This window comes from Hemiscyllium ocellatum, chromosome 38, assembly GCF_020745735.1.
Source record: "Hemiscyllium ocellatum isolate sHemOce1 chromosome 38, sHemOce1.pat.X.cur, whole genome shotgun sequence".
In the NCBI taxonomy this organism is placed as follows: domain Eukaryota; kingdom Metazoa; phylum Chordata; class Chondrichthyes; order Orectolobiformes; family Hemiscylliidae; genus Hemiscyllium; species Hemiscyllium ocellatum.
Window position 1 is genome coordinate 3752921 of NC_083438.1, and position 12404 is coordinate 3765324.

The window sequence follows — 12404 nt, forward strand, 5'->3', positions numbered from 1 at the left end:
AGTGTGACATTGATTGAGTGTGCGAGAGCATGTTAGGGTGATGGCCATGGAGTGATTGAGAGGGGGTCAGGGTGAAAGTGACGGAGTGAGAGTGAGGGGGTCAGGGTGATTGCGATATAGTGAGTTTGAGACGATCAGCGTGATGTTGATGAAGTGAGTGTGAGGGTGTCCGGGTGACAGAGATGGAGTGAGTGAGAGGGGATAAGGGTGATGATGATGGAGTGAGTGTGAGGGGGTCAGGGTGACAGTGATGGAGTGAGTGTGAGGGGGCAGGGGACAGTGATGGAGTGAATGTGAGGGCGTCAGGTTGATGGTGATGGAGTGAGTGAGTGGGTGTTAGGGTGGCGGAGATGTAGTGAGTTTGAAAGGGTCAGCGTGACGGTGATGGAGTGAGTGTGAGGTTGTCCGCGTGACAGAGATGGAGTGACTGAGAGGGGATAAGTGTGATGATGATGGAGTGAATGTGAGGGAGTCAATGTGACGGTGATGGAGTGAGTGTGAGGCTGTCAGGGTGAGAGTGATGGAGTGAGTGTGAGAGGAACAGGGTGACAGTGATGGAGTGAGTGTGAGGGGGCAGGGGGACAGTGATGGAGTGAATGTGAGGGCGTCAGGTTGATGGTGATGGAGTGAGTGTGTGGGTGTTAGGGTGGCGGAGATGGAGGGAGCGTGAGTGGGTCAGGGTGACGGTGATGGAGTGAGTGTGAGAGGGTCAAGGTGACTATGATGGAGTGAGCATGAGGGGGTCAATGTGATATTAATGATGTGTGCGTGAGGTTGTCAGAGGACGGTCATGGAGTGAGTGAGAGGGGGTCAGGGTGACAGTGAAGGAGTGAGTGTGATGGGGTAAGGGTTTCGGTGATGGAGTGAGTGTGATGGGGTCTGGGAGACAATGATGATGTGATTGCGAGGGGATGAGGATGCAGGTGAAGCAATGAGTGTGAGGTGGTCAGTGTTACGGTGATGGAGTAAGTGTGAGGGGTTCAGGATGACAGTGAAGGAGTGAGTGTGAGGGGCTCGGTGTGACGATGATGGAGTGAGTGTGAGGGGGTCAGGGAGATGGTGATGGAGTGAGTATAAGGGGGTTAGGGTGACAATGGTGGAGTGAGTATGAGTGGGACGGTGTGACGGTGATGGAGTGAGTATGAGAGCATCAGGGTGAAGGTGATGGATAGAGTGTGACGGGTGCAGGGTGACGGTGATTGAGTGAGTGTGAGTGTGTCAGAGTGACAGTGATGGCGTTTGTGTGAGTGTGTCAGGGGACGGTCGTGGAGTGATTGAGAGGGGGTCAGGCTGAAAGTGATGGAGTGAGTGTGAGGTGGGCAGGGTGACAGTGATGGAGTGATTGTGAGGTGTTTAAGGGGATCTTGATGCAGTGAGTGTGTGGGGGTCAATGTGACGGTGATGGAGTGAGTTTGAGGGGTTCAGGCAATCGGTGATGGAGTGAGTGTGATGGGGAAGGGTTTCGGTGATGGAGTGAGTGTGATGGGGTCTGGGAGACAATGATAAAGTGAGTGCGAGGGAATGAAGATGAAGGTGAATCAATGAGTGTGAGTTGGTCAGTGTTACGGTGATGGAGTGAGTGTGAGGGGTTCAGTATGACAGTGAAGGAGTGAGTTTGAGGGGATCGGTGTGACGATGATGGAGTGAGTGTGAGAGAGTCCGGATGATGGTGATGGAGTGAGTGTGAGAGGGTCAGTGTGATGGTGATGATGTGAGTGTGAGAGCGTCAGTGTGACAGTCAAGGAGTGAGTTTGAGGGGATCGGTGTGACAATGATGAAGTGAGTGTGAGGGGTTCAGGGAGATGGTGATGGAGTGAGTATGAGGGGGTTAGGGTGACAATGGTGGAGTGAGTGTGAGTGGGCCGGTGTGACGGTGATGGAGTGCGAGTGTCTAAGAGTGACAGTGATGGAGTGAGTATGAGAGGGTCCGGGTGACGGTGATGGATTGAATGTGAGTGAGTCAGTGAGATGGTGATGGAGTGAGAGTGAGAGCTTCAGTGTGACATTGATTGAGTGTGCGAGAGCGTGTCAGGATGATGGCAATGGATTGATTGAGAGGGGGTCAGGCTGATAGTGACGGAGTGAGTGTGAGGGCGTCAGGGTGTCATTGATGGAGTGAATGTGAGGGGGCCAGTGTGACGGTGATGGAGTGAGTGTGAGGGGGTCAGCGTGACAGTGAAGGAGTGAGTGTGAGGGGGTCAGGGTGAAAGTGATGGAATGAGTGTGAGGGGTCAGGGTGACAGTGATGTAGTGAGTTTGAGAGGGTCAGCGTGAAGGTGATGGAGTGAGTGTGAGGGTGTCCGGGTGACAGAGATGGAGTGAGTGAGAGAGGATAAGACTGATGATGATGGAGTGAGTGTGAGGGGGTCAGAGTGACAGTGATGGAGTGAATGTGAGGGGATCAGGGGGACGGTGCTGGAGTGTGTGAAGGGAGTCAGAGTGACAGTGATGGAGGGAAAGTGAGGGTGTCCGGGTGACTGTAATAGATTGAGTGTGAGACGGTCAGGGTGACAATGATGGAGTGAGTCTGAGGGGCTCGTTGTGACGGTGAGGGAGTGAGTGTGAGAGTGTCCGGGTAATGTTGATGTAGTGAGTGTGAGAGGGCCAGGGTGACAGTGACAGAGTGAGTGTGAGGGGATCAGTATGACGATGATGGAGTGAGTGTGACTGGTTCAGGGTGATGTTAATGGAGTGCGTGTCAGTGGGTCAGTGTGACGGTGATGGAGTGAGTGTGACGCTGCCAGGGTGACAGTGATGGAGTGAGTGTGCGAGGGTCAAGGTGACAGTGATGAAGTGAGCGCGAGTTGATCCGGGTGACGCTGGTGGAGTGAGTGTGAGTGGGTCAGGATGACTATGATGGAGTGAGCATGAGGGGGTCAATGTGACATTGATGGTGTGTGTGTGAGTTTGTCAGAGGACGGTCATGGAGTGATTGAGAGGGGGGTCAGGGTGACAGTGAAGAAGTGAGTGCGAGGGGATCAGTGTGACGGTGATGGAGTGAGTGTGAGGGGTTCAGGCAGTCGGTGATGGAGTGAGTGTGATGGGGTCTGGGAGACAATGATGAAGTGAGTGCGAGGGGATGAGGGTGAAGGTGAATGAATGAGTGAGAGGTGGTCAGAGTTACGGTGATGGAGTGAGTGCGAGGGGCTCAGTATGACAGTGAAAGAGTGAGTTTGAGGGGATCAGTGTGACGGTGATGGAGTGAGTGCGAGGGGTTCAGTATGACAGTGAAGGAGTGAGTGTGAGAGGGTCAGGGTGATAGTTATGAAGTGAGCGTGAGGTGATCAGGGTGACTATGGTGGAGTGAGCGTGAGGGGGTCAATGTGACTTTTATGGAGTGTGTGTGAGTTTGGCAGAGGACAGTCATGGAGTGATTGAGAGGGGGTCAGCGTGACAGTGAAGGAGTGAGTGCAAAGGGGGTCAGTGTGACTGTGATGGAATGAGTGTGAGGGGTTCAGGGAGTCGGTGATGGAGTGAGTGTGATGGGGTAAGGGTGACGGCGATGGAGTGAGTGTGATGGGGTCTGGGAGACAATGATGATGTGATTGCGAGGGGATGAGGGTGAAGGTGAAGGAATGAGTGTGAGGTGGTCAGAGTGAAGGTGATGGAGTGAGTGTGAGAGTGTCAGGGTGACGGTAATGGAGTGAGTGTGAGGGGGTGAGGGTGACGGTAATGGAGTTAGTGTGAGGGGTCCGGGTGACAGTGATGGAGTGAGTGAGAGGGTCAGGGTTACGGTGATGGCGTGAGTGCGAGTGTGTCAGGCTGATGGTGATGGAGTGAGTGTGAGGGGGTCAGGGTAACAGTGATGGAGTGAGACTGAGAGGGATGAGGGAGACGGTGATGTAGTGAGTTTGAGATTGTCACCATGACTGTGATGGAGTGAGTGAGAGGGCGTAAGGGTGGTGATGATGGAGTGAGTGTGAGGGGGTCAGAGTGTCATTGATGGAGTAAATGTGAGGGGATCAGTGTGATGGTGATGGAGTGTGTGAAGGGAGTCAGGGTGACAGTGATGGAGTGAGTGTGGGGGTGCCCGGGATACTGTGATGGATCGAGTGTAAGAGGGTCAATGTAACAATGATGGAGCGAGTCTGAGGGGGTCAGGGTGACAGGGGTTGAGTGAGCATGAGTGGGCCAGTGTGATGGTGATGGAGTGAGTATGAGAGGGTCAGGGTGACGGTAATGGAGAGAGTGTGGGGGGCAGGGTGACGGTGATTGAGTGAGTGTGAGTGTGAGTGTGTCAGAGTGACAGTGATGGAGTTTGTGTGAGTGTGTCAGGGGACGGTCGTGGAGTGATTGAGAGGGGGTCAGGATGACAGTGATGGAGTGAGTGTGAGGGGTTCAGGTTGATGTTAATGGAGTGAGTGTGAAGAGGGCAGGGTGACGGTGATGGAGTGAGTCTGAGAAGGTCAGGGTGACAGTGATGATGTGAGCGTGAGGTGATCAGGGTGACGCTGGTGGAGTGAGTGTGAGTGGGTCAGGGTGACTATGTTGGAGTGAGCATGAGGGGGTCAATGTGACATTGATGGAGTGTGTGTGAGGTTGTCAGAGGACGGTTATTGAGTGGTTGAGAGGGGGTCAGCGTGACAGTGAAGGAGTGAGTGTGAGGTGGACAGTGTTACGGTGATGGAGTGAGTGTGAGGGGTTCAGTATGACAGTGAAGGAGTGAGTTTGAGGGGCTCGGTGTGACGATGATGGAGTGAGTGTGAGGGGTTTAGGGAGATGGTGATGGAGTGAGTGTGAGAGCGTCAGTGTGATATTGATTGAGTGTGTGAGAGCATGTCAGGGTGAAGGTCATGAAGTGACTGTGAGGGGGTCAGGGTGACAGTGGTGGAGTGAATATCATGGGGTCAGGGAGACGGTGATGGAGTGAGTGTGAGTGTGACAGTGTGACATTGAGTGTGCGAGAGCATGTCATGGTGAATGTCATGAAGTAACTGTGAGGGGGTCAGGGTGACAGTGATGGACTGAGTGTGAGTGGGTCAGGGTGACAGTGGTGAAGTGAATATGAGGGGGTCAGGGAGACGGTGATGGAGTGAGTGTGAGTGTGACAGAATGACGGTGATGGAGTGAGTGTGAGGGAGTCAGTGAGATGGTGATGGAGTGAGTGTGAGAACATCAGTGTGACATTGATTGAGTGTGCAAGAGCGTGTCAGGGTGAAGGTCATGGAGTGATTGTGAGGGGGTCAGGGTGACAGTGATGGACTGAGTGTGAGTGGGTCAGGGAGACAGTGATGGAGTGAGTGTGAGAGTGTTAGGGTGACGGTGATGGAGTGTGAGAGGGTCAGAATGACGGTGATCTAGGCAGTTTGAGAGGGTCAGCGTGACGGTGATGGAGTGAGTGTGACGGGGTCAGGGTGACAGTGATGGAGGGAGTGTGAGGGATTTCAGGGAGACGGTTATGTAGTGAGTTTGAGAGGGTCACTGTGATGGTGATGGAGTGAGTGAGAGGGTGTCCGGGTGACAGTGATGGAGTGGGTGAGAGGGGGAAAGGATGGAGTGTGTGAAGGGAGTCAGTGTGACAGTTTTGGTGTGAGTATGATTGGGCCGGTGTGACGGTGATGGAGTGAGTATGAGAGGGTCTGGGTGACAATGATGGAGTGAGTATGACGGGATCAGTACGACAGCGATGGAGTGAGTGTGAGTGTGACAGAATGACGGTGATGGAGTGAGTGTGAGGGAGTCAGTGAGATGGTGATGGAGTGAGTGTGAGAACATCAGTGTGACATTGATTGAGTGTGCAAGAGCGTGTCAGGGTGAAGGTCATGGAGTGATTGTGAGGGGGTCAGGGTGACAGTGATGGACTGAGTGTGAGTGGGTCAGGGTGTCAGTGATGGAGTGAGTGTGAGAGGGTCAGGGTGACAGTGATGGAGTGAGTTTGTGAGGCTCAGGGTGAAGGTAAAGTAATGAGTGTGAGGTGGTCAGTGTTACAGTGATGGAGTGAGTGTGAGGGGGTCAGGATGATGGTGATGGAGTGAGTGTGTGATGGTCAGCGTTATGATGATGGAGTGAGTGTGAGGGGTTCAATATGGCAGTGAAGGAGTGAGTTTGAGGGAAACAGTGTGATGAGGATGTATTGAGTGTGAGGGGTTCAGGGAGATGGTGATGGAGTGAGTGTGAGGGGGTCAGGGTGACAGTGGTGGAGTGAGTATGATTGGGCCGGTGTGACGGTGATGGAGTGAGTATGAGAGGGTCAGGGTGACGGTGATGGAGTGAGTGTGAGGGGGGCAGGGTGATGGCGGATGGAATAAGTATGAAGCTATCAGGGTGACGGTGATAGAGTGAGTGTGTGTGAGGGGGTCAGGGTGACAGTGATGGTGTGAGTGTGAGGGTGTCATTGTGACGGTGATGGAGTGAGTGTGAGAGGGTCAGTGTGACGGTAATGGAGTGAGTGTGAGGGTGTCAGGGTGACAGAAATCGATTGAATGTGAGGGGTCAGATTGACATTGATGGAATGAGTGTGAGGAGGTCAGGGTGACGATGATGGAGACAGTGTGAGAGGTTCAGGATGACGGTGATAGAGTGAGTGTGAGGGGTAAGGGTGAGATGATGGAGTGAGTGTGAGGGAGTCCGGGTGACGTTGATGGACAGAACGTGAGGGGATCAGTGTGACGGTGATGGAGTGTGTGTGAGGGTATATGTGTGATCCTGATGGAGTGAGTGTGAGGGTGTCCATGTGACAGTGATTGAGTGAGTGAGAGGGGGAAAGGGTGACGGTGTAGTGAGTGTGAGAGGGTCACTGTGACGGTGATGGAGTGAGTGTGAGGGGGTCAGGGTGACGGTGACGGAGTGAGTGTGAGGAGGTCAGTGTGACGATGATGGAGCGAGTGTGAGAGTTTCAGGGTGACGGTGATGGAATGAGTGCGAGGTGGTCAGGGTAACAGTGATGGAGTGAGTGTGAGGGGGTCAGGGTGACGGTGAGGGAGTGAGTGTGAGTTGGTTAGGGTAACGGTGATGGAGTGTGTGTGAGGGTGTCATGGTGACGGTGATGAAGTGAGTGTGAGAGGGTACGGGTGACATTGAGGGATTGAGAGTTCAGGGGTCAGTGTAATGTTGATGGAGTGTGTGTGAGGGGATCAGGGTGACGGTCATTGAGTGAGTGTGAGGGGATCAGTGTGACAGCGATGCAATTAGTGTGAGGTTGTCTGGGTGATGATGATGGAGTGAGTGTCGGGGGATCAGGGTGACGGTGATGGAGTGAGTGTGAGAGTGTAAGGGTGTCGTTGATTGAATGAATGTGAGGAGGTCAGTGTGACGATGATGGAGTGAGTGTGAGGGGGTCAGAGTTACGGTGATGGATTGTATGTGAGGGGGTAAGAATGACGTTGATGGAATGAGTGTGAGGAGGTCAGTGTGACGATGATGGAGACATTGTGAGAGGTTCAGGGTGACGGTGATGGAGTGAATGTGTCGGGGTCAGTGTGATGGCGATGGAGTGAATGTGAGAGAGTCAGGGCGACAGTGTGAAGTGAGTGTGAGGTGCTCAGGGTGACGGTGAGGGAGTGAGTTGCAGGGGTCAGTATGATGTTGATGGAGTGTATGTGAGGGGTTCAAGGGGACGGTCATTGAGTGAGTGTGAGGGGATCAGTGTGACAGTGATGGTGTGATTGTGAGGGGGTCAGGGTGACAGTGATGGAGTGTGTGTGAGGGGATCAGTGTGACCCTGATGGAGTAAGTGTGAGGGTGTCCGGGTGACAGTGATGGAGTGAGAGAGAGTGGGCAAGGGTGATGATGATGGAGTGAGTGTAAGGGGGTCATGGTGAAAGTGATGGAGTGAGTATGAGAGGGTCCAGGTGACGGAACTGGAGTGAGTGTGAGGTAGTCAGTGTGATGGTGATGGAGTGAGTGTGAGAGGGTCAGTGTGACAGTGATGGAGTGACAGTGAGGGGGTCAGTGTCACAGTGATGTAGTGAGTTTGAGAGGGTCAGCGTGACGGTGATGGACTGAGTGTGAGGGTGTCCGGGTTACAGTGATGGAGTGAGTAACAGGGGTAAGGGTGACGATGATGGAGTGAGTGTGAGTGGATCAGTGTGACGGTGATGCACTGTGTGTGAGAGAGTCAGGCTGACAGTGATGGAGTGTGTGTGAGGGTGTCCGGGAGACTGTGATGGAGTGAGCATGAGGGGTTCAGGGTGACTGTGATGGAGTGAGTGTGAGAGGGTCAGGGTGACGATGATGGAGTGAGTGTGAGGGGGTCAGCGTGACGGTGAGGGATTGAATGTGAGTGGATCAGTGTGACGGTGATGGAGTGAGTGTGAGGGAGCCAGGGTGACAGTGATGGAGTGAGTGTGAGAGGGTCAGGGTGACGGTGATGGAGCGAGTGTGTGGGGGTCAGGGTGACAGTGATGGAGTGAGTGTGAGGGTCAGGGTGACGGTGATGGAGCGAGTGTGTGGGGGTCAGGGTGACAGTGATGGAGTGAGTGTGAGGGTCAGGGTGACGGTGATGGAGTGATTGTGAGAGGATAAGTGTGACGTTGATGGAGTGAGTGTTAGAGGGTCAGTGTGACGATGATGGAGTGAGTGTGAGAGGGTCATGGTGACGGTGATGGAGTGAGCGTGAGTGGGTAATGGTGACAGTGATGGAGTGAATGTGAGGTGGTCAGGGTGATGGTGAGGGAGTGAGTGTCAGGGGTTCAGGGTGACGTTGATGGAATGAGTGTGAGGAGGTCAGTGTGATGATGATGGAGAGAGTGAGAGAGGTTCACGGTGGTGGTGATGGAGTGAGTGTGAGGGGATCAGGGGACAGTCATTGAGTGACTGTGAGGGGATCAGTGTGACAGTGATTGAAAGAGTGTGAGGGGATCAGGGTGACAGTGATGGAATGAGTGTGTGGGGGCCAGGGTGACGGCAATGGAGAGAGAGTGAGGTGGTCAGGATGACGGTGATGGAGTGTGTGTGAGGGTTTCTGGGTGACAGTGATGGAGTGAGTGTGAGGGGTTCACTGTGACGGTGATGGAGTGAGTGTGAGGGGATCAGTGTGACGGTGATGGAATGAGTGTGAGGGGGTCAGGGTGACGGTGATGGTGTCAGTGTGAGGGGTCAGGGTGACAGTGATGGATGGATGTGAGGGTATAAGTATGATGGTGATGGAGTGAATATGAGGGGTTCACTGTGACTGAGATATACGCACACAGCCTGGGACTGACTCACTCACATACACACAGCCTGAAGCTCTATCACTCACTGACTCACACACACAGAGCCTGGGACTCACTCACTCTCTCTCACACACACATATACACACACACACACACACACACACACACACACACACACACACACACACACACACACACACACACACACACACACACACATATACACACAGCCTGGGACTGACTCTCTCTCACACAGCCTGGGATGACTCTCACCCACACACACAGCCCGCGACTGGATTGGATAAGCATATGGAGGTTATTGGGCTAGTTTAGGTTAGGTAGGCTTCGGTCGGCGCAACATCGAGTGCCGAAGGGCCTGTACTGCGCTGTATTTTTCTATGTTCTATGTTCTATGACTGACTCTCACATACACAGCCCGGGACTGACTCTCACACACAGCCCGGGACACTCTGGGATCCCCTTACACACTCTGGGACACTGTGATTCTCTCTTACACTCGGGGATTCCCTTTAACACCATGGGACTCTGGAATTCTCTCACACAGAGTTTGGGGTTCTCTCACACACACCCTGGGACACTCTGGGATTCCGTTACATACTCTGGGACTCGGTTACACACTCTGGGTTCATTCACACATTCTGTGAATCACCCACACACTATGGGATTCTCTGGGATTCCCTTACACACTCTGGGACACTGGGACACTCTCTCACACACTCACACTCTCTGGGAAATTCTCTCACATACTCTGGGACCCTCTCCAACACACTTTGGGACACTGTGATTCACTCACTCACACACACACACACACAGAGCCAGGGACTGACACACACACACACAGAGCCGGGGACTGACTCACTCACTCACGCACAGCCTGGGACTCAATCACACACACACAGCTGGAACAGACTCACTCACACACACGCATACAGCCTAGGACTCTCACATACACATGCATACAGCCTGGGACACACTCTCTCTCTCTCTCTCACACACACACACACACACACACACACACACACACACACACACACACACACACACACACACACACACACACACACACACACACAGTTTGGGACTCATACACTTACTCTCACGCACACAGCCTGGGAATGACTCACTCACTCACACACACACAGCCAGGGACTGCCTCTCTCACACACACAGCCTGAGACTGACTCTCACACACAGCCCGAGACACTCTGGGATCCCCTTACACACTCTGGGACACTGTGATTCTTTCTTACACTCGGGGATTCCCTTACACACCATGGGACTCTTGGGATTCTCTCACACAGAGTCTGGGGTTCTCTCACACACACCCTGGGACACTCTGGGATTCCCTTACATACTCTGGGATTCACTTATACAATCCGGGACTCACTCACACACTCTGGGACACTGGGAGTCTCTCACACATTCTGGGAATACTCACACACACTAGGACTCTCTGGAATTCCCTTATGCAATCTGGGATGCTAGGACACTCTGTGATTCTTTTACACACTCTGGGATTCTCTCACACATTCTGGGCCACTGGGATACTCTCTCACAGACTCTGGGACACTGGGACCCTCTCCCACTCACTCTGGGACCATCGCCCACACACTCTGGGACGCTGTGATTCACTCACTCACACACACATCGTCTGGGACTGACTCACTCACTCACACACACACAGCCTGGGACTGACTCTCTCACACACAGCCGGGGATGACTCACTCACTCACCCACACATAGCCTGGGACTCTCTCACTCACACACTGCCTGGGACAGACTCTCTCACAAACAACCTGGGACTGACTCTCACTCACAGCCTGGGATTCACACACACACACACACGCATACAGCCTGGGACTCTCTCTCTCTCTCTCTCACACACACACACACACACACACACACACACACACACACACACACACACACACACACACACACAACCTGGGACTGACTGACTCACTCACTCACTCACACACGCAGTTTGGGACTCACTCACTCTCACGCACACAGCCTGGGAATGACTCACTCACACACACAGCCTGCAACTGCCTCTCTTACACACACAGCCAGAGACTGACTCTCTCTCACACACTCACCGTCTGGGACTGACTCACTCACGCACACACAGCCTGGGACTCACTCACTCACATACACACACAGCGTGGGACACACTCACTCACACGCACACAGCCTGGGACTCACTCAGTCACTCACCCACACACTGCCTCGGACTGACTCACTTACTCATTCACGCACACAGCCTGGAACTCACTCACTCACTCACACACACACACACACACACACACACACACACACACACACACACACACACACACACACACACACACACACACACACACACACACACACACACACACACACACACCCTGGAACTCACTCACTCTCACACACACAGACTGGATCCCACTCACTCACACACACACACACACTCTCTGGTACACTTTGGGTTTCCCTTAAACACTCTAGGACATTCAGTGATTCTCTCTTACACTCGGGGATTCCCTTACACACCATAGGACTCTGGGAGTCTCTCACACACACTCTGGGCACTCTCACACACTTTGGGACACTGTGATTCTCTCTCACACTCTGGGATTCCGTTACACTCTCCAGGACACTGTGGCATTCTCTGACACACACTGGGACTTTCTCACACAACCTGAGACACTGAGACCCTCTCCCACTCACTGTGGGACCCACTCCCACACACTCTGGGACACTTATTCTCTTACACACACTGGAATTATCTCGCACACTCCTGGACTCTCTTACACACTCTGGGATTGTCTCACACATTCTGGGACTCCCTCACACACTCTAGGAATCCCTTACACACTCTGGGACACTCTGGGATTTCCTTACGCAATCTGGGACGCAAGGACACTCGCCCACACACTCTGAGAGTCCCCCTCACACACTCTGGGACTCCCTCACACACACTCTGGGACACATTGGGATTCTCCCATGCATTCTGGGACTCTCTCACACAATTTGGAACACTGGGATCTTCTCCCACACGCTCTGGGACACTGTGATTCTCTCACACACACTGTGATTCTCTCGCACACCCAGGCATACTTGGGGAATCTCTCTAACATCCAGGGATTCCTTTACACACCATGGGTTTCTGGGACTCTCTCACTCACTCTAAGATTCTCTCTCTCTCACTGTGTGATTCTGTTACATACTCTGGGACTCTCTCACACACTCTAGGAATCCCTGACACACCCTGAAATTCTCTCACACACTGTGATTCCCTCTCTC